The sequence below is a fragment of the Podarcis bocagei genome (genome assembly GCF_964188305.1).
Source record: "Podarcis bocagei genome assembly, chromosome: 1".
NCBI classification, from domain to species: Eukaryota; Metazoa; Chordata; class Lepidosauria; order Squamata; family Lacertidae; genus Podarcis; species Podarcis bocagei.
In genome coordinates, this window is record NC_138125.1 from 97,995,157 (window position 1) to 98,022,072 (window position 26,916).

General features: G+C 41.5%; 1 long non-coding RNA gene across 1 annotated transcript; it reads right to left on the reverse strand.

The window, feature by feature from the left end:
- Nucleotides 1–1,557: 1,557 nt before the first annotated feature.
- Nucleotides 1,558–26,636, reverse strand: LOC308583038. Its single transcript, XR_014006014.1, has 3 exons — nt 26,532–26,636; nt 12,425–12,518; nt 1,558–1,599 (listed from the first exon to the last, which is right to left on the reverse strand). It is a non-coding gene; the product is annotated as an uncharacterized lncRNA (long non-coding RNA).
- Between the last annotated feature and the right edge of the window lie 280 nt (nt 26,637–26,916).

Sequence of the window (26,916 nt, forward strand, 5' to 3'; positions counted from 1 at the left end):
TGAAAAAAAATGGGTTAACCACAATACTCAGCTACTTGGACCAGTGGTCTGACTCGGTATAAGACGACTTTCCTAGCTCTTTGGATTGTAGTATAAGTTGCAAAAACGGTTGTCCTAAGGCACTGGCTGAACAGTAGCAGTAGTTGTGAAGCAACATATTTTCTTTAAAGTATTTAAAAAGTGCTATTTTACCATTTAGGAATGCAAAGAAGTAACTGTTGAATAATGCTTGACATTAGAGTGATATAGAGGTGGCATTAGATCAGCTTCAGATAACTAATGTTTTGTGAGTGGGTGTTTAACGAAGTACACACCATTTGTTCAGATGGCGCTTAGCGGAAATAGTGAACAGCAAGATATATTTAATCTTTATTAGATGAACTAAGATTTGAATATGGTCACGAGATGTCTGGCACACTAATTAACTTGCCAAGCAAATGGATGCCTTTTGTTATCGTGCCACAATATGTTTCTGTCTAAATGAAATAGAGAGAGGGTTTTTTGTTGGGTTTCTTTTATTTAAAGAAAAAGTTAGGTGACAGAAATTTATAGCCTTTTGAGAGAGAAGGCCTTAGGCATCTATGGTTCCTTACATTGCTGCATGGATTGGAGATTTATTTCTGCTCAGTGAAAATTTATTGCGTATATAAAAAGTGTCAACACACCAAGATCCAAGGATTTTAAGATGCCATTTCCCACACAATTTGTAGTTTTCTAATAAAGAATATTTATTCAGTATCAAATGCTAGGAGTTAAACATATACAATTTTTAAATAATGTGCACTTTGGGTTGGTTTATTAATATATTTCAAAAGATTTACTATTAGAAAATATAAGATACAAACTTATCTTTGTGTTAAACTGTACTTACTTTTTAAAAGTAGACAGGCCAATAATTAGTTGTCAATTACAGCTTTTGCATAATCCTTCTTGTGTTGACTGCTTCCTACTAGGGTGGGTATTACAGGTCTGTTCTCACAGGCTGGACCGTGCTCCAGTTTTTCACATTGTTGGGTGGAATGTGATAGATGATAGATAGATAGATGATAGATAGATAGATTAGATAGATAGATAGATAGATAGATAGATAGATAGATAGATAGATTAAAAGCATCAAACAGTACTTCACACACAATCACTCAGGATCTTGCATTAAAATAATCTCTATGTTCCTCTGATTAATAAAACAAAGCATTTTTTAAATGTTGCAAAATGTTCTGGTTTCTGCCTTCATCAGCTACTCTGATAAAAGGAAAATGATGCAGTTTCCAAGGTGGCAGGTTGAAGACATGCATTGTTAATATGTCCTTAGTCTCAATCTGGAGCAATGCTTGACTTCAGTGAATAAAGCCCTTCTGAAAGCATTCCATCCTCAAAGCTTTATCACTGCTACTTTGGAAATGGCATCATTTAATCTTTATCAGAGCAGCTGATGATGACAGGAGCCCTAACCTTTTCCACATTAAAAAAAAACAAAACCCTTCTGTTTTGTCGATCACAGTAAACACATAAACACACATTCTCATATACATACAGATTTACGGTTTTCAATGTGCAGTTCCGATTGGAGGGTTTGTGGTGCTGCATCACAGTCCCGGACTTGAAAGAAATTGGGGGGGGGGGGGAGCACAAGAGAAGGCAGGTTTTAAAATGGCAGTTCGAAACAACAGAGGGTTGAATAAAGCAGGGCTGGAGGGACACAAATGATCTGTGGAAATATGGGGGGCTTAAAGGATCTGGGAAAGGATGGGGTTTTGGAGTGAAATGTAACGGGAGAGGCTTGGAGAAGTTGGCAAGGAGTGGGAGGTAGGCAGCATTGACAGGCAACTGAGCAGGGACAGCAGCTTCTAGTCTGTGTCTGTCTGTGGGGGGGGGGTGTTCTTTGGCCAGATGCTTATAATAATAACAATAATGATTTATTATTTATCGGCCGCCCATCAGACTGGGTTGCCCCAGCCACTCTGGGAAGCTTTCAACAAATTACAAAACCACAGTAAAACATGAGATACATTAAAAACTTCCCTATACAGGGCTGCCTTCAGACGTCTTCTAGAAGTCAGATACAGTCATACCTCGGGTTACAGATGCTTCGGGTTGCGCAAAGCGCCGAACCCGAAAGTACCAGAGCAGGTTACTTCTGGGTTTCGGCACTCACGCGTGTGCGGAATCACTGAATCGCAACTTGTGCGTGCGCAAACGTGGCGCTGCGGGTTGCGAACGTGCCTCCCACACGGATCACATTCGCAACCCGAGCGTCCACTGTAGTTTCCTTGACATCTGACGGGGAAGTGTTCCACAGGGCAGGCACAACTACCAAGAAGGCCCTCTGCTTGGTTCCCTGTAATTTCACTCCTTGCAATGGGGGAAATGGCAGGTTAACATTTCAAATAAAGAGATTCCAGGTGACTAATGAGTAATTAATACTCATGATGTGTCTATGTGTGTGTATATATATATATATATATATATATATATATATATATATGCTAAGCCTAACCTGTTACGAATATATTAAATTCCCCCCCTCAAAAAAAGGCTGCTTCAGCATCGTACTGGGCTATATCCTATTCTATGACAGCCCAACTGAGAATTACCACACTAGAATACTTGAAACAGAGAAAGGAGTGACAGAGAAAGAACATATAAGAAATAGCTGCTTTAGGGACCAAATATGATTGCATGCTTTTGCAGAAATATTTATTTATTTTTAACTCAAGGAATATGCCTTTCTTTTCGTACTATTCCACATTCTTTCTTTTATAAAAGTTCTTCTTTCTAGTAGTTGGGTATCCTTTCCGTTTTATATTAAAGGATGGTGAGATTTCTCAGGTGTTTAGATGGAATAAAAAGATATTGTGACCATACCTTCTTCTTTTTTTTTAGTACTTGGGACAAACTGGGACATCAGGTAAGCTTTCTGCACAAAATTACTACTATGCATAAAACGACATATTCACTGTGAAGCAATAAGAACAGATAGCCTTGCTGGTGCTCTCAGAAACTCAGGCTGTTTGAGATGTGCAATTTGGGCTCAATGAGAATTCAGAGTTTCCTATGAAATATTGATTGCAAAAGGTTTCTTTGGCAGAACTCTTCTATCAGCTGGTTAAAATGCTGATGAGGGTCCTCAGAGAACACAGCAATATAGCAGTAAGCACCGTAGCTTTAATACATGTCGAAAAGCCCTGCAGGCTGCAATCCTACACACACACACACACCCTACACCTGGGAGTAAAGCAGCTTACTTTTGAACAGACATGTACTGTATAGGATTGCACTGATAGTAGTCTGAAATCCAATTCTTGAATTAAAGGGTGTGGGGAGCCGAAGAGATTCAACCCCCTTATCCATCCTTGGCTACCTCACAATCGTAAGGTAAACTGAGCCCTGTGCTCCACTAAAATTCTGAAGTACTCTGAAGCAGAAAGCATGTGAGAAATTGGAGGATAGGTTTAATGTTGTCACTGTGTTTCACTGACATTTTGGTATAAAAGAGCCTCACGTTATACTTCAAACCACCAAGAAAGCCTATGGATAAATAGTTAAGCATTTCCCCATCACAATGTCACTTCTAGTGGGAGAATTAAGTATTGTTGCATGCCACTCCAGTCTCTGAGATTCCAGGGGTTCCAAGCACCCTTGTGCTCTGGCACTCGCCACGGTGTCCCATTGCACCAGAAGTGGTTTAGTCATGCTGCCCACATGACCAAGAAAGTTGTCTGTGGACAAACGGCAGCTCCCTTGGCCTGAAGCTAGATGAGCGCCATAGTCCAGTTTGACTGGACATAACTGTCCAGGGGTACTTTACCTTTACCCAAGGTCTATGTTTCCTTCTGGAAAATAAGGCACAGCGGACACTGTGGTGTCTTTATGATACATGGTTTATTTACACATATATACAACCTGAGCCAGTGATGGAGGCCTCCCATCATTACACTTCAAAAGAATCTTGCTTCTTCCATAGCTGTAGCCTTGGATCTAAATAGACCCCAGCCATGGCTCCTACTCTGTGTAGCTTGCGGCATTTAACTGAATGCCACTTTTTGTCCATCCTATATCATCCCCAACAGCAATCCTAAATTCTACTGTGTGCTGATTTAGATCTCAGAGTACAGCTCCCACCATTTGCCAGCTGGCACACTGTCTTTGCTTATGTCCCATCCCCCTGTCTTTGTTCTCTTTTAATGGCTCAGGCGATCACCTGAACACAGGAAGCTGAGACCAGCTATTAAGAGTCTGATTTCCAGTTTAACTCTCCAGGAATTTAGGGAAATCTAGCACCCACAATTTATAACAGAATGTTGCTTAAGTTTCTCCCATTGAAATAAACTTGACCTAAAAGTGGATGAATCAGTTAAATACTGGGATGCCTTTATCTGTTTTTTAGTGTCTGCCTGCCCCTTCCCTCTCTTTCCCTGTTTTAGGTGATAAAATCTTAACAGGATTTTATTGGGCGGTACGCAACGACATGGTTGCAAGTGTGCTGAAGGCTGCATAATTAGGGTACTTGTCAAATATGTATTATAGAACCTGACAGTGAACACAGAGAACATCTTAGTTTGTGGCTTTTTAAAGAGCACAGTCTATAGGAATACTTATTTTATACTGCTGCTAGGCTTCTGGCTAAGTCAAGGGTCAGCTTTCAACAGACAACAGAAGATGACCTAGAAACAATGGAGCTGCAGAGAATTATAGAGAACAAGAGACTTTGCTGTGAAATGGCAAGATGCATTTAGATAGAAGATCAGGTCAAGATAACATGTACATATATTAGCTTTGAAGAAAGTGAACTGGGGATTCAGTGGACCTTCAGCTGACATTTAGAAAAGTTCACCTGCTTCAGGAGCGATTCTTGAAAATTGTAAAGCAGAAAATAGATAGCTAGAGTATCCAGCTGGCACGCTTAGATGAAATGAGGATATGGTTCTTACATTTGGAAGCAAGGTTTCTGTGATAAAATAGTGATTCAATTTTGGACCCATTTTTCCCAGACTAGAGGAGAGTGCCTTCATATATGCAATTACAATGGCAGCACCCACACGCAAGAGAGAAGTGGGGGGAAACTGGGGAGGACCCCAAGGGTTTCAGAAATACAATGTAATTATGGGTGAAGCCTAGGTTGGGAAGCCCTGCAAACCTGCCCCATAACGATTCAGAATGTTGATTTGAGGAGGGGGCTGACAACACATGGAATGAATTAGGTGGAAAAGAAGGAAGCAGGAAGAAACGCATAGAGATTAAAAGGGTACAGACAGAACAGTATCATTGCCCAGATAAGTCACTTCCTGGATCACACTCAGAAGCTGGGAAAAAATCCATGAAGCAATGCAATGTAGGTAGAATTGGGCACCAGTGTGTTTAACATCTGCACCCCAACCCCAAATAGCAGCAAAGAGAATCCATGCACTTTCTCACTTCTTATCTAGTGTGAAACGATTTTTAAAATATTCCATTTGAATGTAAATTCTGAAGCAGATGCAGTGGGTTTTCCACATTGAAGGTTTCAAGCAACTGTGATTTGGAAGGTGCTGGCTTATGACAGCTCAGCTCTGAATACAAGATCAGACCCTGAACAGCTTACAACAACCCTGCAGTGGTATCTGCTGCTTTTATCCCCATATTGAAAGTTGGGTTGAGAGAGCAGAATACAACAAATCTATGGGTGTGGGTGTGTTTGATTTTTCATCCATCACATTCATTCTTAGTACAGTGGTGCCTCGCGAAAGACGAAATTAATTCGTTCCGCAAGTCTCTTCGTCTTGCGAGTTTTTCGTCTTGCGATGCACGGTTTCCCATAGGAATGCATTGAAAATCAATTAATGCGTTCCTAGGGAAACCGCCTTCAGACCAGGTCCGGGGACAGTCTGTCCCCGGACCTCTTCTGAAGGCTGGGGGGGGGGAGAAGGGCTTTTCTTCCCACCCCCAGCATTTTAAAAAACCCGGGACAGCGGAGGACTTCTCCGCTGTCCGGGCGATCTTAAAATGCTGGCGGGCGGCATTTTAAAATCGCCCCGGACAGCGGAGGACTTCTCCGCTGTCCGGGGCGATTTAAAAGCCCCTGGGAAGGCAGGCAGGGGGGGACAAAGACTTTCGCCCCCTGCCCGCCTTCAGAAGGTGTTCCCGCCCCCCCCGCCCCACTTCAGAACAGCGTTTTAAAATGCTGGGGGTCGGCAGCGAACGCTTCGCTCCCGACCCCCAGCATTTTAAAATCTCCCCGGGACAGCAGAGACTTCTCTGCTGTCCCGGGGAGATTTTAAAATGCTGGGGGTCGGCACGAACGCTTCGCTCCCGCCCGCCAGCATTTTAAGATCGCCCGGGGCAGGCGGGGGAAAGGCAGGCGGGGGGGGAGCAAAGACTTTTGCCCCCCGCCGGCCTTCAGAAGAGGTCCTCTTCTGAAGGCCGGCTGTGGGCGAAAGTCTTTGCTCCCAACCGCCAGCATTTCCCTATGGGCTTTCGTCTTGCGATGCAAGCCCATAGGGAAATTCGTCTTGCGAAGCGCCTCCAAAACAGAAAACCCTTTCGTCTTGCGGGTTTTCCGTCTTGCGAGGCATTCGTCTTGCGGGGTACCACTGTACTTACAAACAACCTTTCAGGGCAAAGTACCCTCCACACCACAAGGCAGCTTATATAAAAAAATAATTAGATTCATACAAATACAAGACAAGTTGTCTCCATAAACATAGCAGTGGCTCTGAGCTGCAGCGAGTGGTATCTATCCAGGCACATTAGAGGGGTGCAAGAATGAGCCTTCCTCTCCCTTTTATGGCCTCAGCAATGGCAGCTGGTAGCTATGTTTGATGGGGCTCTCAGCTGGAAGCTATGCAGTGGTACCTCTGGTTGCGAATGGAATCCGTTCCAGAGCCCTGTTCGCAACCTGAAAGGAATGCAACCCGCCTCTGTGCGGGTCACGACTCGATGCTTCTGTGAATGCATGTGACATCATTTTGTGTGTCTGCGCATGCGGCGAAACCCGGAAGTAACCCTTTCTAGTACTTCCGGGTCACCGTGGGCCACAACCTGAAAACACAACCTGAAGGAAATGTAACATGAGGTATGACTGTATCTAGTTCAGTGTTAGAGCCCAGTTGCAGGTTGGAGGGCTGTGCTGGCAACAGATACGTGACCAAACTTGGCCCTCCAGCTGTTTTGGGACTACAATTCCCATCATCCCTGACCAGTGGTCCTGTTAGCTAGGGATGATGGGAGTTGTAGTCCCAAAACAGCTGGGGGACCAAGTTTGGCCACCACTGCAATAATCTTGCAATGTAGAATGTTGCTTATATTTTTCAAGGCTTTAAGCCAAATGCTAGGGTGGTGCACACACACTCACACCAAAGATACACTTCCAACAGTGTGCTGTGTGGCATTGGTTGTCACCTGTATTTTACTCTGAAATGATATTCTAGAATTGAGGCAGCCTGTGTTGTTTTTGTTTGAAGTGTAGCTATAGCAAATAGATTGGCAGGGGAAGGTGAGGACAGGATTTTCAACCTGGGCTGCTCTGTAATCTGCCTGACTCAATGAAGCAGGTGACATGAAATCCATATATATATTTCTGGGATCAGTAAGATGGTACGGTGAAGGGTTTTCTTCCTTATTGGCATTTTACCCATATGACAGGAATGTTTGCTTATGGGACCTAGGATTTGATTCACTGTCCACTGATGCCTGTTGCAAAATGCCCCAAACTGTGATCCAGTTTTAACTGCGCCAGCAAAATTAATTCTTTCAATGACACGATCAGCAGTTGAACCACAAAGATGCCACTTGACAAACAAAAGATTGTATGTGTCTACGTGCACAAAGTTGCGTGCTGCTAGTGGCAATCACACTGCTATAGTAGCAAAGCCTTTTCTAAATAACCCTGGTTGTTCCCTTGTTCTCTTGACTGACCAATATACAGTCCCATGCATCTGTCTTTGTTACAGAATTACCGGTAAGTCTCCTGAGGAGAACCGTGTCATTTCTCCCCAGTAACCAACAACTTGGTCCCTTTCAGAGAACAACATGTTTTTGGGTGGGGTATAAATAATAAATTGTTGTTGTTGTTGTACCACAGATTAATTCTATGGCGTTGGGGTGCAGGAATGCAGTGTCAGTCCCCAAACTCATAGATACATACATACATAATTTTATAGGAATTTCACCTTAGCATAGTTAAAACCATGCTCAAGGCATCTTATATAATTACCAACAAAAGTAGTCATAAACAATAAATAAAACATAAAAAGTACGCAACAAAACTGAACAATTTCTACAAATTGTGGGGAAAGGCCTGCAAGGCAGGGAGCATGTCTTCCAGGATTCACAGCCAAGAGGGCCTCTGGCCTCTTTAGCAGCTGCAGCTGGAGTCAGTCAGGGCCCTGCCCTTCCAGGCCAGGTAGAAAAAGACCTACTTTGACTGCAAGTTGAGGAGCCTGTCTTTTGCATGGTCTGTTGAATCTGTTGAACCCACCTCTACACACACATTTGGGGGGGGGGGATTAGCAGCCTCATATAACAAACATGCTTAAATCTAATTAATGCATGAAGGAGTTAATACCATAGAGCAAGCTGTTCAGCTAGGCTTAGCTATGTCACTCCCCTTACCTTAAGAGGAAATGGGTAATCAAGCTTATTGTTGCACTCCTGTCCACCTGATAGCTCAGCTGTGTGAGGAGGTTTGAGCTGCTTGGCTCTCATCAGCAATTCTTGAGTTCTTCCAGCAATAATTTAGGAACTTTCACCACTTTGTAACTAAGCCAAGTTCTACTTTCTGTGCAGCTTTTCCGAAGGACGTGAACCTGACCTTTGAAGCGTTTGTAAGTAAACCATTCTTTTATTTGCCAAACACGTGGTCTTTTTCCCATGCTGAGGGAACTGGGAAACTTTGAAGGAAACCTTTTAAGGGGACATTTTTGCAACTCACTTGGAGGGGCACATATTTTAAAGATCTAACAGCCAATATTTCCACACTTTGCTGCATATTTTGTGACTTTAAATCTATGCTGGGGTTCTGTTACCAAAGAGTACTTGCCCCAGACTTTGTTCTTGGCATCCAGGAATTCTCCTTTATACATATAACACCAACAAAATATGACCATTTTTCTGTTCTCTGTGTGTGAAATTTCTGACAAATTTTTAAGTGGTGGGGGAGTGGTTGCACTCCCCTTAATAATGCTACAATATGACTGTTCCTTCTTACTACATTATTGATGGATTAAGTGCAGAGGCAAGTTTACTGCGGCGATTCTCCTGTACTATATTGGTGAATTTTCCTTCTAAAATCAGTGATGCAACTACAGTCCACTGGGAAATATGAAAGGAAGCCCTATATAGTGGTACCTCGGGTTACAGACACTAGAGGTTGCAGACTCTGCTAACCCAGAAGTAGTACCTTGGGTTAAGAACTTTACCTCACGATGAGAACAGAAATTGCATGCCAGTAGTGCAGCAGCAGTGAGAGGCCCCATTAGCTAAAGTGGTACCTCAGGTTAAGAACAGTTTCACGTTAAGAACGGACCTCTAGAATGAATTAAGTTCTTAACCTGAGGTACCACTGTATATGTAAGGTTTAAACTGGGGGCAGTTTGAAGTGAATATTGATGGCCCAAATTATACTTCTTTTTATCACGGCACAGACTGCAAGAATAATCTTATACCTGCTGCAACAAACACCAAAGGGGATTCTAGAGATTACACCTGGTCAGGGCTTCAATTTATATCTTATTCAAAAGGTAGCATCTGCTAAAAGTGGTGTTCAAGGGAATTACCACAGAACTGACACAGATGGCAGAGCCTTTCAGCAGCAACTATTCCCTGCAGTGCACAAGGTTACCTTATGAGGCCTCCTACTCAAACTATAGCTAGCTAAAGAATGTGTGGTTTCTGTTAAGATCACAACCTGAGGTGTTACAATTTCAGAATCTTCCTGGTTTTGAAGATACTTGTAAATGATTCACTTCTTATGTTCTGCTCGCAGAGTTTTGATAGCTTTCCTAGCTATCACAAAAATACTCTCTTCTAATATAAAGGTTCTTAAAGTGTGTGAAAGGCGAGCCCTCTCTTTCAGGGGATCACCAGTCTGTCAGTATTTTGGGAGATGGGATTCAGGTGCCTTTCAGAACTTTAGGTTTGCCTATTTAAAAATACGCAAAATAAAAATAAATAAAATGTTTTGTGGTTTGGAAAGTGATGGGGAAAGGCGTTGAAAAGTATGAGATGCAGGAATGATTGAGAGGAAGGCAAGTAAATACCCCTCAAGCAAATCGGGACGTATGCGAGCTGAATGCTCATTGTCCTATAACTGCCCGGTAAACAAATCAGAGTGTATGGATATCATCTAATCACTGTGTAAATTTTGTGCAAGCAAAGCAGGATGAATGCTGAATAAGCAGGTCATCCGGAGCAGCCCTCAGTCTCATGTGTGACTAGTTCAAAGTATATTGCATCTACAGCTGTAGATGTCTTCTCTCTCAGTCTAAGGATAACTCAGGCGTGTAAAGGGGAAAGGTGGCGCTGTGGGTTAAACCACAGAGCCTAGGACTTGCCGATCAGAAGGTTGGCGGTTCGAATACCCGCGATGGGGTGAGCTCCTGTTGTTCGGTCCCGGCTCCTGCCAACCTAGCAGTTCGAAAGCACGTCAAAGTGCAAGTAGATAAATAGGTACCGCTCCGGTGGGAAGGTAAACGGCATTTCCGTGCGCTGCTCTGGTTCGCCAGAAGCGGCTTAGTCATGCTGGCCACATGACCCGGAAGCTGTACGCCGGCTCCCTTGGCCAATAAAGTGAGATGAGTGCTGCAACCCCAGAGTCAGCCACGACTGGACCTAATGGTCAGGGGTCCTTTTACCCTTTACCTTTTTATAAAACCCCTTAATTTCAGCTATGAGTTGTTTTGCTTGCTGAATGCTGGAGAGCTGTTTGCCCTTTGAGGTATTATTTACATCAGCCATTAGAGGTAAAAATGTGCCAATATCAGATTTTTCTTATATGTGTTTTCCCCAAAACCCTATTATATCAAATGTCTGGCCTATATCTGGAATGAAAGTATTTCTAACAATGTTGACCCATCTGTGAGTGGAACAGGCAGGTGTCATTGTTGCCGTTGGTGCTACACAACTGAAAGAAATATATTTCTGCCTTGAGGAGTTGTGTCCCCAATTAGATGATTTCAAACTTTTATCCCTAATTTAATTACTGATATAAAATGTTGCCAAGGCTTCAGCTTGAAGTGGGGGATTGGAAAATTTTCATTGGATATTTGGGGTGAGGGTATTGAAGGCCTTTTTATCCCTTTTCCCTTGGGATAGCTTGTCTCACCTAAAATTTACCCCAAGCCAAGAGGTGGAGAGGAAGTGTATAAGGCAGGCATAGGCAAACTCTGCCCTCCAGATGTTTTGGGACTACAACTCCCATTATCCCTAGCTAACAGGACCAGTTGTCAGGGATGATGGGAGTTGTAGTCCCAAAACATCTGGAGGGCTGAGTTTGCCTCTGCCTGGTATAAGCAATAGGAAAAATAAGAAGGGGTGTGTGTGCTTTGTTCATGATGTCATTCAAATATCCCATTTACTATTCTACGGTGTGGAGGCAGCTAAGCCCCTGTAACATGGATTTTCTGGAAACAATCCAGCCAGAGTTACAGCGTGAAGTCCAGTGTAGCATAAGCAGGCTACAATGGGGCTTCTCCTTCATCTACTCCACCTGCAGCCCAAATGCAGAAGTGGGTAGACATCACTGGATGTGGCCTGTGCATTTTGCAAAGTGCCATAGGTTTCAAAATGGAATTGAGTATGTACCGGAAACCAGAATATTTTCTTTTGTCTGGATGGTCTCCTTTTGTATGTTGGAGAGTAATCTCTATCTTGATTGTATGCAATGTCCACAGTAAACAGATAATGATTCCTTCTTTATCCAGAATTATGCCATAATTAAGAGATGGTAGCTTATTGACTGTAGCACACAAAACTGTACGGATCAATTTATAGGCAAGAACATAATACTATTTATGTGGCTTTTAGGTAACTAGGTTATCTAAAACACTGATTAATAATGAATCATGCCATTGGATTGGCCCATTCCAGTTCCATAAGCAAGTCAAAACCTTATTATAATGCTTGCCATGTTCCTTAACTAACTCACAATCATTTTTTAACGAAAACCAGAGGTACAATAAGGTGCTTGAATTAACATTCACTCTGCAAACTCCATCATGATTCTGCTCACTATAAAGTATTGGATGTGCTGCCTTCTCTTGAATTACTTTATTGCACTTAAATTATCACAGCATTTTCCCTCAGATAATAGCAATTGGAATAACTACCAGGAGTACAATCTGGTAACTATATCCTGCTATTTAAAGTCATTGTCTGTCTCATATGTTTCTTTTAAGTAGGCTGAACTGTATGTGCAATAGAACCAAAATAAATAAAGTAAAACACTCACCTTAAAGAGCAGGTCTGAGAACCGGGGAAATAATTCGGCTTTGCAATCCCACAACCTTCTGAGGCATCCTGTGTGAAAGAATATCCGTTGCATGCTGGGGAGAGAAGAACACAGCTTTAGTCAGATAGGGCTACTTCACACACTAGTGAGAACAAGTTTTTGGATCCCTCATGGTTGTTTTCGTATGTCTGCTTAAGCCTGGTTAATCTCTTTATAATCAGACTTCATCCTACTGAGCAGATAGTTAAAGAGAATGGCATATATCACGGTTGGGATTTTCTTCCCCAGAGGCAGATGTTCTGTGTCACAGTTTATGCAACACAAATGAATGTGCACTCAGAGGATGCAGGTGGTGAAGGAGTGGATATAAGTCATTTTGTATGCACTATTTATGCTTTAAAGATCTTCCTTGTCTGACTATCGCAAATCTCTGTATTTATATTGGCTGTCTCAGCTGACTGAACTAATTAAAGAGGGTCTTTATCAAAGCATTCATAGGTATATGTTTGGAGGCAGAGGTAGGGAGGCAGGAGAAATTCATGCAGCTTATATTTTCAAGTGAACTAATATAATTCACAAGTCCTAGAGTATATGTGGATTGGAACACAACTATCAACCTGATTACACACTTCTATGTTTATTGTGGTGTATTTTCTGGTGAAAAGACGTGCATAAAACACAGACGTGTATTTTAGGGGGCGTAAATGTATGTTCCATGTGCACAAATGGAGCGATAATTCCTGTGCCTGGTGGAATTACCGTACCTCCCCTTTCTGACCCCCATGTGCTGTTCTGGAGGTTCTCCTGACACCCTCCTGAGTCAATCTGAGCAGGCATGGGAGTCACACAGTGGGAGGAAATCCTTTCATATTTTTTTCAGGAGCCATTCACAGAAAGCCTGCATGTGTGTGAGAGAAATAATGAAGAAATAATAGAGCTGAGAGAGAAGGGTTAACTGGAACATGCAATCAAATCTGAAAAGCACCCGTGTCAGCTAAATGCCACTAGTGTCCAGAAAACAAGTACAGTAGTACCTCTGGTTACATACTTAATTCATTCCAGAGGTCCGTTCTTAACCTGAAGCACCACTTTACCTAATGTGGCCTCCTGCTGCTGCTGCTGCGCCGCCACCACACGATTTCTGTTCTCATCCTGAAGCCAAGTTCTTAACCCGAGGTACTATTTCTGGGTTAGCGGAGTCTGTAACCTGAAGCGTATGTAATCTGAAGCGTATCTAACCCAAGGTACCACTGTAGTGCAAAATGTGGCCACTTGCATGATAGCAATTTCAAACGATTGTTTGGAAAGTACATCAGCAGATACCAAGTCTCAAGGGAAGTCAGCCTATCCTTATGTCATGCTGCACTTACTGAGTATTTATTGAACTTCCTCTAGTATTTATTTATCCTGGAGAAAACCCAACCCTGGAGATGAGAAACTTTATATATCATCATGGCTTACATTTTGCTTGGCAGGCCTCTTTAACAGAAAAATGTATGATATGATACATCTTACTGAAACAACATAAATAGTAACATAAACACAATGCAAAGATCAAATAAATTATTGCACCACAACTGCCTGGAAAAACTTTCCCAAGTGTTTGCCACAGTGTAGCATTTGTAGTGTGCTTGAGGCAGTTGCAGCCAACCTGGCTTCTCTTGGTACCAGTATAATACAGGTATATGCACTTGTTTTTCCACAATTATTCTTTACATTTTAGAGGCACACTTAAGTTGGTTTTTTTAAATCTACACCTTAAAATGCATTATGAAGAGGTCCTTACACCCCTTTTCTTACTAGCCTCATTAGAAAGCAAATCTCATTGGTCTTAATAAACTTACTCCCAAATAGTTGTGCTTACACGTAAAATTACCCAAACAGAAATGGAACGGGTGAGGTGTAAAGGGATGTGGGTCGGACTGGTGCGGGGGAGGGGGTTGTCCAAGGGGTTGATGGCTAGGGGGGGGGGTTGGTGAGCGAAGCCAGCAGGGTTGGCAGCCCCTAATAACAAATAGTTTGTGCAAACTGCTTAGAGGGTTTTATTAAACTAAGTGTTGTATAAATCTTCCTAAGGAAATAAAAATAAATTTAGTATTCTGGCCTAGGGAGCTTCAGATAAGCAAGACTGATAAACTGGGAGTTCTTCAAGCAGCCATGGCTGATTGCAGTGTTCTGGAAGCCTTCCAAGCCATTCAGATATATGAAGTTGTTCTGAAGTCATTTGCAGTGCTTATCACCACACTTTTGAAGGAACTATGATTAAGAATATAAATATAGTTCATGATAATACTGTTAAGTAATAGAATATTGATTCAATATTTTCATAATTGCTTAGTTCGTAGGAAGTGAGCGGTACAAAGGATATCTGATATTATCCCATTTCTTCTAATAACAACTTGCCCATGGGAGATTCATGTTCAACCTAATGCCCTTAATTTAAAAGTCCACCTTATTAAGACTGCAAGCATTAAGCTATGGCGCCCTGATGTGAACCGTCTCGGGATACAGATAATGCTAGGACCCAAACAGTGTATTCTTTGCAGCACAGAATGAAAAAGACCAAGTGCACATCCTAAAATCAATAATCACTCTAGAAAGAAATGGAAGATCAAAATCAAATGAGAAAGAAAAACGTTCCCTTACACACTCCTGCTATACGAAGTTATTCTGAACATGCTTACTGGTCTCGTGATTAAGAATATAAATATGGCTGCTTTGCATAGTTGCTTCTTAAGAGTTTATTGTCTTAGAGCAAGAATGGGGAAAATTTGGCCCACCAGGTGTTGCTGAACTGCATATTCTATCAGCCCTAGCAAGCATGGCCAATGACCAGAAAAGATGGGGTTGTAGTTCAGCAACATCTAGAAGGTCACAGTTTCCCCACACCTAACTTAGAGTTCACATAAGTCTAACAGTTTACTTAGCTTTGCAGCATAAGGCAGTATGATTCTTAAAGCTGTCATTAATGAACCAGCCCAAGCAGTAGCTCTTTCCATGAGAAGGGCTGGCATAAATCAGAAGACTAGACCACAAGGAGAGCATGCTAATCATGTTTGTATTCCACTCTGTATTGCTTTCTCCATCAAATAAGGCCTCTCATCCTTGTTGGTGGCTCCCTACTGCTGTGCAGCTCTCTTGGGTGCCTGCTGAGCAGCAATAAACAGAGTTGTTGTCAACACCTAGTGTTAACCAGCCTAAAAACCCTTATACCTGTCTGCATCTGTACTGGAACTGATTTTTAACTTAAATGTTTGCATTGCTTTTTATATTTGGAATGGTTTTTCATTGTTTTATCTGCAAACCACCCCACCTCTTAATTTAATCATTAAAGGAAGACAACCTCTTCCCTGCTGTTTCTGTTCCCTGTTTGTTTGGAAATGAAGTCTATTGCTTGAAATTGTCTTAAGTCACAAGATTCAGGCTTACCTGTCCTTAATTTTTGTGACCGGAATTATCTTATTTTGGGGTGTTTATCTCATATACCATCTCCATCCATCTCCATCTCCATGCCACAGATTTTGCTTTGTTTTTACTTGAAATTCAGCACCTCATGTTTGACATGTATCATATGGGAGGGGTGAATTGGAATACATTTGCTGTTTCCATGGTGGATGTCGCTGCAGGAAGATATCTTATTCCAAGTGAGAGTGAGCCAGAGTACTTCTGGTGGACAAGGGAGGTCTTGTTTTAACTGACAAGGAGTGATGCCATCTGAGGAAATTCACCCCTTCTTCTTTTTCCTTTTCCTTTTTTGAGAAACCCGCTCACAGCTGTGACATATGCTTACTAAACCCAGTGATATTTCTCCAGTGGAACAGCTATTTTGCTCATGGCAATGCTACTTCTTCGTTCAGCACTGCAAGGCACATCACAGCTGGGTAGTATCCAACAACCATGCTGCCATAAGCAGATGAGGAAAGACACCAGCTATACTTGGAACTGATGGCTAAACACTGTTGATAGACAATGTTGGATAAAACCATCACTTATAGAATATTAGAGAGACCAAGCCTGACATTTTATTTAGTAATTCAAAATTTCTACTATAAATTCAGTTGCTTGGGTGTAGCTCTATAGAGTGAATTGTATTTTTGAATGGAGAATAACACCTGACCCATATTTTATCAGTACTGTAAACTATTAAATGGGACACGGGTGGCGCTGTGGGTTAAACCACAGAGCCTAGGAAAAAATAGAGTCAAGTTCTGTGCCCACTGCTTAAAAAGAAGTGGTAATGATTAATGAGAAAAGATTTATGAGGGCTAAGTGTTATGAAAGAAAAAAAGGGGCAGCTGACAAAAGCCTGATGCTCTGCAGTCGTGATTTCCAATTATCCACTCACTTTTAATTATTTGTCATCTTTATCTTTTTTTGACTGTTTGTTAAATTCCTCTGTCACTCTGCGCCCTGTACCTTTACTACACTTTGCCTCTCTTGTTACATAATGCACCACAAAACAGAATATTTGGTAGTTAGCAAGAATAATCATTTATTTTAGTACAGTCTCATGCCAACCTCCATTAGTTAGTAATAATGATTGGCAGTGCAATTTTTCTTGGCAATGAAACCAATTAACATGCACCTCAATGCCTGTAGCTGAAGTATTTCCCTAAAATTCAAACTTGTTCATGCCTGTTTATCGCGAGCCATTAAAAATTTCCATGACCCAGAAACGCAATCCATAACCTGTCCCATTTTAGATGAAAAATAGCAATGAATGGGTGGCAAAATGCATGGTACAAGATCAGCGAAACCTGCAACTGTATTTGCAATGCTCATATGAGAGGGTTTAGAGGGGGGGGGAGACCTTTAATGAATAATCATTTAGAAAGAAATAGTTCTGAGAACCACCTGGCTGGACATTTAATAGCAGCATAATTGTAGCTTCTATATTTTTTTTAATCTTCATTGCATTTTTAAAAATTACAGAAAAAGCATGAAAACATTACATCTAAGTATTGAAAAATACAAAATACAAAAAAACTGAAAATATAAAAAGAAAAAAAACTAAAAGGAATAAATAATAAAAAATGAAACAGAATTAGTCAAGTATACAAAATTGTTCAAAGGATACAAACAGTAATTTGAATATTCTATAGGCCAGGTTGAGCTTCGAGGCCCCCCAAGCCCACTCCTGAGAAAGAAAGACACAAGGACACAGAGATTAAAGTTAATGTTGGTGGGCGAATTTAGGCCACAACTTTATTGATTACAGAATGTGAGCGCTATTGGCTTAGGCACTGGCAAGCAAGACTATATCTGACTTCCTGCCTGCTTTGCTGGAAGTCAGGCAAGGGCAAACTCCTGAAGAGGCAGCCCGGCCGCCATGAACCAACTCGAGCACCTCAGGGTTCCCCTGGTCATGGTATGGCCCTAGCCCCTCCGTAGGCTTCGGACAGGACCCAGACCCCTGGATTCCTTTAGCGGCATACCCTAAAGCATGGAAAACTACTTTGAATCCCTGCTTTTTAGTTGACTTCCCTCTATCTCTTTGCAGCTTCAACATTTCACTTAAGTGACAAATATTCTGTATTTCGTTTATTAAAATCAGTTTTTCCCCATTATATCATAATTGTAGCTTCTAATCCAAATACTGCACATCAACAAGAATAGATCTTTTTATGATTTTTTGAGTACTTTAAGACAGTCACTCTCTGGATCTGGAGAAAGACAAATCTTACTCATCAAGCCAGCCTTCAAATCATTCAGCGCTAACATAAAGTCTGTGCCACTTACAGTACAGTTTCATTTATCTGTACAGTCTATGTGACATCTGAAACGCTCAGATAATCAAAGGATTGGATCAATGGGAATGTTTTCACAGTGTAATACTGACATGGAGCCACACAGGGGACACAATAAAGTCCAAAGGCTTGGAGCTTCAGACACACACAAGAAAAAGGTTTCAATAAAAGCTTCACCACTAAGGGATAAATTAAAAAAGGGAAAGGAGTAGAAATGTTTATGACTCATGTGAAAGTAATCACATAGGAACATGGACCTAACTTTTGTGGGGGTTTTTGCACAAATGCTAGACAGGTAGCATGGAATCCCTTTTCTCTAGGCCTGAAGCTGTATAATGTTAGGTAGGGAGAAGTGGGCCCATGCCTTCTTCCTTATCCCTTACATTCCCAGAGTTAGCAATTTTGTGTACTTGGAGATTATGTGCTTACATTGCCTGCGTAAGTTCTATGCATACAGAAACAATGGACAAGTGGAGGCTGTGGAAGGGGAGAGTAGCTGCAATCCCACTTCCCCTCTGATAGCTTTGTAGCCGAAACAAGTCCATCAATGAACTAGAAAAGGAGGATTCTTTAATTTGGGTGCAACCCCAAGTTATGAAGAAATTGAGCACCCAAAAGGGGAGGGCTCTATTTAATATTTGATATCTGTTCAGGCTGTAGTGACTGCTCAGCGGGGTGGATAAAAATCGATGATTAAAAAAATAATAATCAGATTTTTAAAAATTTAATCGGATTTTCTAAATTTAAATCGGTTTTTTAATTTAAATTGGATTTTTAAAATAAAATGCTTTTGGAGGAAAAAAATCTTTCCAAAAATAGTTTTCTACTTAAGTTGGTACATTATAGTCCAAAGGCCATTAGGAAATAAGGATTTGTTTAAAGTTTTTCATGTGTGCTGAAACTCAGACTAAGGGTTTGTTTTTAAAAAATGTTTAACCACATCAGTTAACAAACATGGATACATACCGGTATGCTATAATATTATTGTTTTAGTTAAATAAATTGTTTAAATTGTTATTCAGGAAATGATTATTTTTCTCTTTCCAATGAAATACAGCAAAAAGGTTGTCCAAATATAAACAGTTAACTTATTAAACCTCACAATAATTCCATAATTATCTGTCTATCAGTAATCTTTGATATAACTGTAAAAACTACTCTGAAAATTTATTATTCCGAAAATGAAACCTTCATCTGGTTGAAAATATTAAGATTATACCAGCATACCAGCAGGAATGCCTTTCTGTTTTAAAAAAAAGAGATTTAAATCAAGTCTTACTGACTAGTGATTTAAATCAATTTGATTTGATTTTGATTTAAATCATATCCACTTTGCTGCTCAGCTCCCCTGACCATCAGAATTCTGGCCTCATGCATGGAAGAATGTAACAAGTGAAGTGAAATGAAGAGCCCATGAGATTGTGAGAGGCAAAGTTCAAGAGGGAGAGGAAGCAGAGAAGTTAACAATTGGGGAGGGAGAGGAAGAACTAGCAGCAGAAAAGAGACATGTTGTGAAGGGGCCTGCAGAACTCCTGAACAAAATTATCTTATAAGGATTTTAAAAATGCATTAAGCCTGGGAATGTCAGGCAACTTTTCTTTTTCTTTTTGGAGGTTCTAACAACAACAGCAGCTCACTAGCTGTCATAGCCATAATAGTTAAGTCACATTTTGGGAAAACTGAGCAAGCTGCCCTATCCCATACAGCTTAGAGAAGTACTGAGGACAACGTTTGAGCTTCTGTATTATGTAGATTTCATCGAAGCTATTAAATGCAGCAATCATGAATGCATTATAGTGTTTACTTTCAGAACTTAATCATATAGCACAAATTCGATGTTGTGGATGGTCAATCAGTAGCCTTTAGTACCGTTTCTTCTACCTGAATAAATGATTATTCATTAAAGGGACAATGAATAAATAAAGAGTACCAAAGCAAATGTGTCGCTAAAGGGATTGATTTCCTGTGCAATTGTGGAATTTGTACTTTGTTCCCAGAACAATTTTGAACACAAAAAGATCTAGTCATGTGAATAAATGAAAAGGAATGAACATGGTCCAGATAATCAGCTGTTTGAAATTGAAGCAACTATTCATAAATATTATTTGGTACAGTGGTACCTCGGGTTACATACGCTTCAGGTTACAGACTCTGCTAACCCAGAAATAGTACCTCGGGTTAAGAACTTTGCTTCAGGATGAGAACAGAAATCGTTCTCCAGCGGTGCGGCAGCAGCAGGAGGCCCCATTAGCTAAAGTGGTGCTTCAGGTTAAGAACAGTTTCAGGTTAAGAACGGACCTCTGGAACGAATTAAGTACTTAACCTGAGGTACCACTGTATAGTAGGGCTGCTGTCCAAATATATTTGCTACAGTATTTTTGCTACAGTATTGTGTCCTGGGCTCTGTACACACCATGCACTTAAAGCAAATTGCTTTTATCAATGAGTCCTGGAAATTGTAGTTTACCCTTTCAGAGCTACAATTCACAGCATCCTTAAACTATAGTTCCCGGGATCATCTGGGAGCTCTCAAGTGCTTTGAACATGCTTTAAGTGCCTGGTTTGTGTGCAGCCTTGTTTCTGCCGCATGCCACTCCATTCCCCATCAATTCCCTGGTTCAGCTGAAGTGACTGTTAGTGTTGCCTCTGAATATGAGCTCTTCTATCAAGCTGTCTGAGCAAGTCTGTGGTCGGAACAAAATGATACTTTTCTGCCAAAAGGCTGGTGCAGCTTAGATGGCATAGGGCTCTGTTTGATTTGTTACCACTTGGTATGGAAGGACCATGGGGAATATCTTCATTTGCCATGGATTGTAGGCCCAGCAAACTAAAACCAGCTTGGGTGGAGCAGAATGGAGCTGATCCATTTGAGATAAGTAATGAGGGCAAGAAGCTTGTAGTGTACTCCTGGAGAGCAGAAGTGCTTACATTCTATGGATCTGGTGCAGTGAATGTGCTACTACAGCTGCACTGTTCCATTCGTTTATTATGAAATAGTACTGCACAATGGAAGGGGCCTGTGAAGGAAACTACGTCACAAGCAGACACTTCTAATACATTTTTTTAATTCTAAAGAATTCATGAAGTTTTGTAAGTATTATTATTAGTATTATTATTACAATTAATGACCCACCCGTCAACCTAAGGTTCCGGGGTAGGTAACAACAATTAAAACATAATAACAAAAAACAGTTTAAAGCAAATTCCCTAAATAAGGTGGGTCCTAAAAAATATACATCTAAGAGTCAAGAGCCAGGATAAGGAGGAGCATCTTAAGCATTTGCCAGAAGCTGCATAGTGAGGGATGCTCCCAATTCAGGGGCTGCCACAGAAAATGCCCTCTCCTGACCCACTACCCTCTGAGATTCCGAGGGCGGTGGCACCTGAAAGAGGTTTGTGGGGAAGGAGGCAGTCTTTGAGGTATTTGGGGCCTGAGTCATTTCAAGTTTTGAGCACCTGGACCTGGACCCAGAAACCAGTGCATCTGTTTTAAAACGGGGGTTATATGAGATCTGAAGGGAACTCCAGGCAGTAATCTGGCTGCTGCATTTAGGACTAATTGAGGTTTCTGAGTCATCTTCATGTGTGTCAGGGGTTTAGGTGCAGAGGCACGGGCAAGGGAGGAAACAGAGAGCGAAGGGGAGGAGACAGAGGAAAGGATGAGTGATGACGACGACCCGAGATCTCCCAGTCTTTCCAGTGAATCAGAGGATTCACAGAAAGGAGCACCAGTGGCCAGGGCAAGGGGGGAGTCTAGGGAGGCACCCCAGGAAGATAGAGCCAGAGGAGACTCAGGGGGGAGCAGCTGGAAATCGGGACCAGCGTCACCGCCAGGAAGCAGGGAAGAGGAAAGGAGCCAGGGGGGAAGCGCTGGCAGCTCACCACAGGAGGGAGGGCAGGAGTCAGGAGTGGCCACACCTCCATCGGGGAGCGAAGAAACGGTTAAGAGGAAAGTGGAAGGTTGGGCGCGCGCGCCAAGTTCAAATGCAGAGGAAGGCGGCGCAGTGAGCAGCCCCGAAAGGGAACCAGGTCCTAAAGCCCGGCGCAAGGAGGCAGAAGGGTCCGGGTCAGCGTCAGAAGAATCCCGGAAGGAAGAAGCCCCGGGGGGTAGAGGGACCCAGAGGAGGACAGTCAGGAGGAAAAGGTGGAGCAAGGCTAGGATATTAAGTTGGTGCGCACGGGGCGGAGACTCAGACGGAGCCTCGCCGATCTAGCTAGTAGACGTAGAGTTGCAGACAGCAGCGTGAGAATGGAAACTGTAATTCAATAAAGACTTTTACTTAATGACCGCTGGCTAGCGTGATCCTCTGTGAGCTAGGATCTTGAAGCAGCTCTGACAGTGTGTGTTGGTAGCATTTGACTTAGAGACACTAAGCCCAGACAACCTTATAGAAACTTTGCAGAAAGAAAATTGGAAAACATGAAAGCCTCATCCCAGCTAGCATGTGTGTAAGTTTGTGTGTGTGTGTGTGTGAGAGAGAGAGAGAGAGAGAGAGGTTTTTTTGTTTTGTTTTGTTTTGTTTTGTTTGTTTGTTTGTTTGTTTGCTAATGCAAGTTTTATCTGTCTCTTTGAGGTCTCTTGTTTCCAGAATGCCACATATTTGAGAGTTAAAAGCTTAGACCATGGGTAGGCAAACTAAGGCCCGGAGGCCAGATCCAGCCCAATTGCCTTCTAAATCTGGCCCGCGGATGGAATCAGCGTGTTTGTACATTAATAGAATGTGTCCTTTTATTTTAAATGCATCTCTGGGTTATTTGTGGGGCCTGCCTGGTGTTTTTACATGAGTAGAATGTGTGCTTTTATTTAAAATGCATCTCTGGGTTATTTGTGGGGCATAGGAATTTCCTTCATCCCCCCCCCAAAAAAAAATATAGTCCGGGCCCCCCACAAGGTCTGATGGACAGTGGACCGGCCCCCTACTGAAAAAGTTTGCTGACCCCTGGCTTAGACATTATAACTTGATGCATGAAAGCATGACTGCAGCCATTGATTTTTCGGCCTTTTCTATCCTGTCCGCACAATGCGCTGAACAGAATATGCTTCTCACGCAATGCAACATGCTTCCCTTGCATACACATTTTACTACAAACAAATTGTTAAGTGGAGCTCTGTTGGGGAAATTTTTGCCCTTGGGCACTGCAACAAGTAGACGATAGTGAGGTGGCAGAGAATACCTAATTAATAACTTGTTTTGGGATGGGGTGGGTAAACCTTGCTTTGCTTGACGAGGCAAGGATTTGGTTTCCTGCATGGCATAGGCAGGCAATCTTCAGTAATTTCAGTGATTCTTAAGAGCAGTTGTGCTGACAATGCAGAATCTGACAGTTTATCAGAGCCTTCTGACAACTGACAGTCTAAAATCCTTTATTCACTATAAGCAGGATGGATGGTTCCTATTTGCTTTGTGTTCTTCTGCACGCCATATGTGATCTTTGTAGCTTGAGATATCTAGCCTGGCTATGTAAGAACAGAGAGATGAGGCTGGCTCCAGAGTTTTACTGCCCGAGGCAACCTGTAAATACCTGGAATGTCTCTAGCCACTTTTCACACTATACAGTAAGATATTCTGCTACCCTCCGCGAATACCTCTTCTTCCCTGTGGGTGTTGCTGATGGATCCAATACTGAAGATTCATATCGCCACAGAAAACATGCAACGTCTTGGCTGGATGATTGGGGGGGGATCACTTTGATGCTATGTTATGTCTTACCATAGTCTCTAAATAAATCACCATGCTTTGGAATAAAGGAAATAAATAAAAAAAGCTGCAGGATTCCTGATTAAAAGGAATATTCTTTGGCTTCATCTGACACCCAGCACAAATGAAGACTTAAGATGTCTCATTATTTCTAATGTAACAATAGAGCGGAAAACTCAGAAGGGGAGCAACGGCCACTCTGTTTTCTGTAAACCCTCTAAAGCATTGCGGTGATACATATGCAAATCATTGTCCTAGTTCATACTCTTTATTGGCAATGTGCAGTTGGGCAAGAGTGCCACAGTTAGGGTGCTGCCACTGAGAAGACCCACTTACACATGCCCAACTCCTTCCAGCCCAGCAATTGCCACCAAGTTGGCTGCTAAAAAATCATGCAGTGCAGAATATTAGCCAAACAAACCCCATCAACAGATACATAGGAATTGTCTGTTTGGAATGTCAGGTTGCCATAAAGACTCCCATTGATTGACTGATCACATTTATATACTGCCTTTCTGCCAAAGCGGTTTGCAGTTGTAAAGTACTAAAACAAATGATAAAAACGTAAAATTGGCCAGAGAGGGGAGCAGTCCAGTTGGAGCAGGTTCTCTTGCTGACTTTGCCTGTCTGCCTTGCTCAACTGAAATATTAAGACAAACCAAAGCATTTTATCATGGACCATTTTGTATATTTTTCACTGCAACATTTCTAATGGGAATTGTATGCCCTCAGTTGAAATATCATGCTCACTGGATGTGCTGCCAGCGGGGTGTTCATGTGAATATCACTGTATTTTAAGCTCTGTATCAAAGTCTAGCTGAAATTGTTCCGGGGGGGGGGGATGTTATTATTAGAACCTTAAAACAATTAATAACCAAATGCTTTAAAAAATGGGTTTATTTTCTACACTGATGCTCTCCAGCCCTGTAGTCAGATCCCTGATATCACCAGTTCCTGGAAGATATGATAACTCTATCTTCGTACTGGAATAGTGCAATGCCTAATGGTTCCTTTTAATACATGAAATATAACATCCTATGTTAAGTGTGTGTGTGTGTTTACTCAACCATCAGCAATAATACATTATTGCTCAATACTGCTGAAAGTACCATGTATGAGTTGTATGTTAACAGGAGGAATTTTTAATAATAATAATAATAATAATAATAATAAATATTAGAGATCATTTGAAAAGGGGAAGGGAAACAACCTGTTAATAACAGAAAGTAATGGAACATATAGTCAAACCAACACTATGGCTTGTCAGAATCAGTGCTCATGGCAAGGCCGATTTTGTCAATCATTCATTTTATTGAATGTTAAATATTCAGATGGTGTAACATATGATGGTTCTTCATTATCTAAATAGGAAAATAGGTCAACAATATTTTAATAGAAATCAATATTGTATGCCCTTGAAAATCCCCAAACACTGAATAGGAATTACAAGACAGCTAAAAAGCACAGAGTAGAAATGTGTAAACATCTTAATTTAATTTGCCTCTTGTGCATGTCATTTAGGATAATATTCATAAATTTGTAATAATTTTGATGTCTGTTTCAGCTGGAGATTGTACAAAATTCAGCTGAGATATACACATTTCCCAAGGGCTGTTGGGGATTGTGTACCTTGACTGGTAAATGTGCACAATTCCCTCTTCGTGGAATGATTATTTGCACATTCTTTGTGATGCCTGGTGAATGTGCACAGTGATCAGTAATTATGCCCGTTATCCTCTCAATTTTCATCTTGTTTAACAGATATACAGAAACAAAATAGTTCATAACTGTTTATTCAGGATTCACTGTAGGGGGTGCATAATCCCAGGGTAGTTCAGATGCTGCTATTGCATTCAATAAGAATATAGGGGTTCATCACAGGGATCATGAGGATCTGGAACAGAAAGTGGGCGCTAAAAATCCTTGATCCATATATGACACACTACTCATGCCTCTTTCATTCTCAGTCAATGGCTCTATACACCCATGGCTACACAAAATTAGGTTCTAAAATCCATTAGAGTTCAGTACTAATTTTGAAGCTTATAACACTAATAAGGACAACTCAAGATGGTTGTATTTAAATTATGCTTCCTTATATTTTTTTTAAAATATGGGACATAAAAACAAGATTTTCCTGGTCATTTAAATCCATATGTCATAAGAATGAAAGCATATCTTCAATCAGTAGGAGAATCAATCTTGTAACAGGCTGTAGAAGCAAGGCCGCCATTCCAGACTTTGCAGTTAACTCCAGTTATATTTTATAGGAAATTGTATGCAATATTTTTCTTGGACAATGAAAGCTAAGCAGAAGTCATTTGTCTGAACACCCTGTGGTTGCATAAACCAGTAAGAACTCCTGCCAATGACTAGCAGCAAGCGTCAACACACAAGCAGAAATCGAGTTGATACTTTCTTCTCCCCACCCAAAATAAAATGCCAAAGGGCACATCTTGTAGACTGCAAGACAACAGAGAGGAAAACAGATGGCAAAATCATTTGCAGCCTGAGCAGAAGCAGATAAAACGATAAACTGAGGCCAATGGACTTTTCTCCAAACCATCATGCGCTAATCCATCCAAGTTATTAAATAGCTAATTAATTGATCTCGGGACCATTCTCCTTCCGCAATTGTATAATCAGTGCTTCCTGGCTTACCTTAAAAAGCACCCATTTTGTACTTAGGTGAGTAGAGCTCTTCATTTCTTCTTCCAGACCCTGTGTAGTGGAGCTGAGGACAGACAATTCACTACTTCGTTAAGTAGTCCCTATTTCACTCACTCTGTTTCTAGGCAGCTCCTAAAAAGGCTTCATCATAGATGTTTCTTTTCCTAAACAAATATTTACTTTTTGAGAATTCAGGAAACATGTTCCGAATGCAACTCTTCCATGGCTTTTTTGGTCTGTGCCAATGTGTCATCGCATCTGACAGGCTGTCAGTTGTGTTAGTCTTACCACTGTCTCTGGAAGCATTCTTTGCCACGAGCTGTTTGGGGTGGCAGGATATGAAGTCTGTGCAATGGTTTTTCAAGGCCTTTTCTCT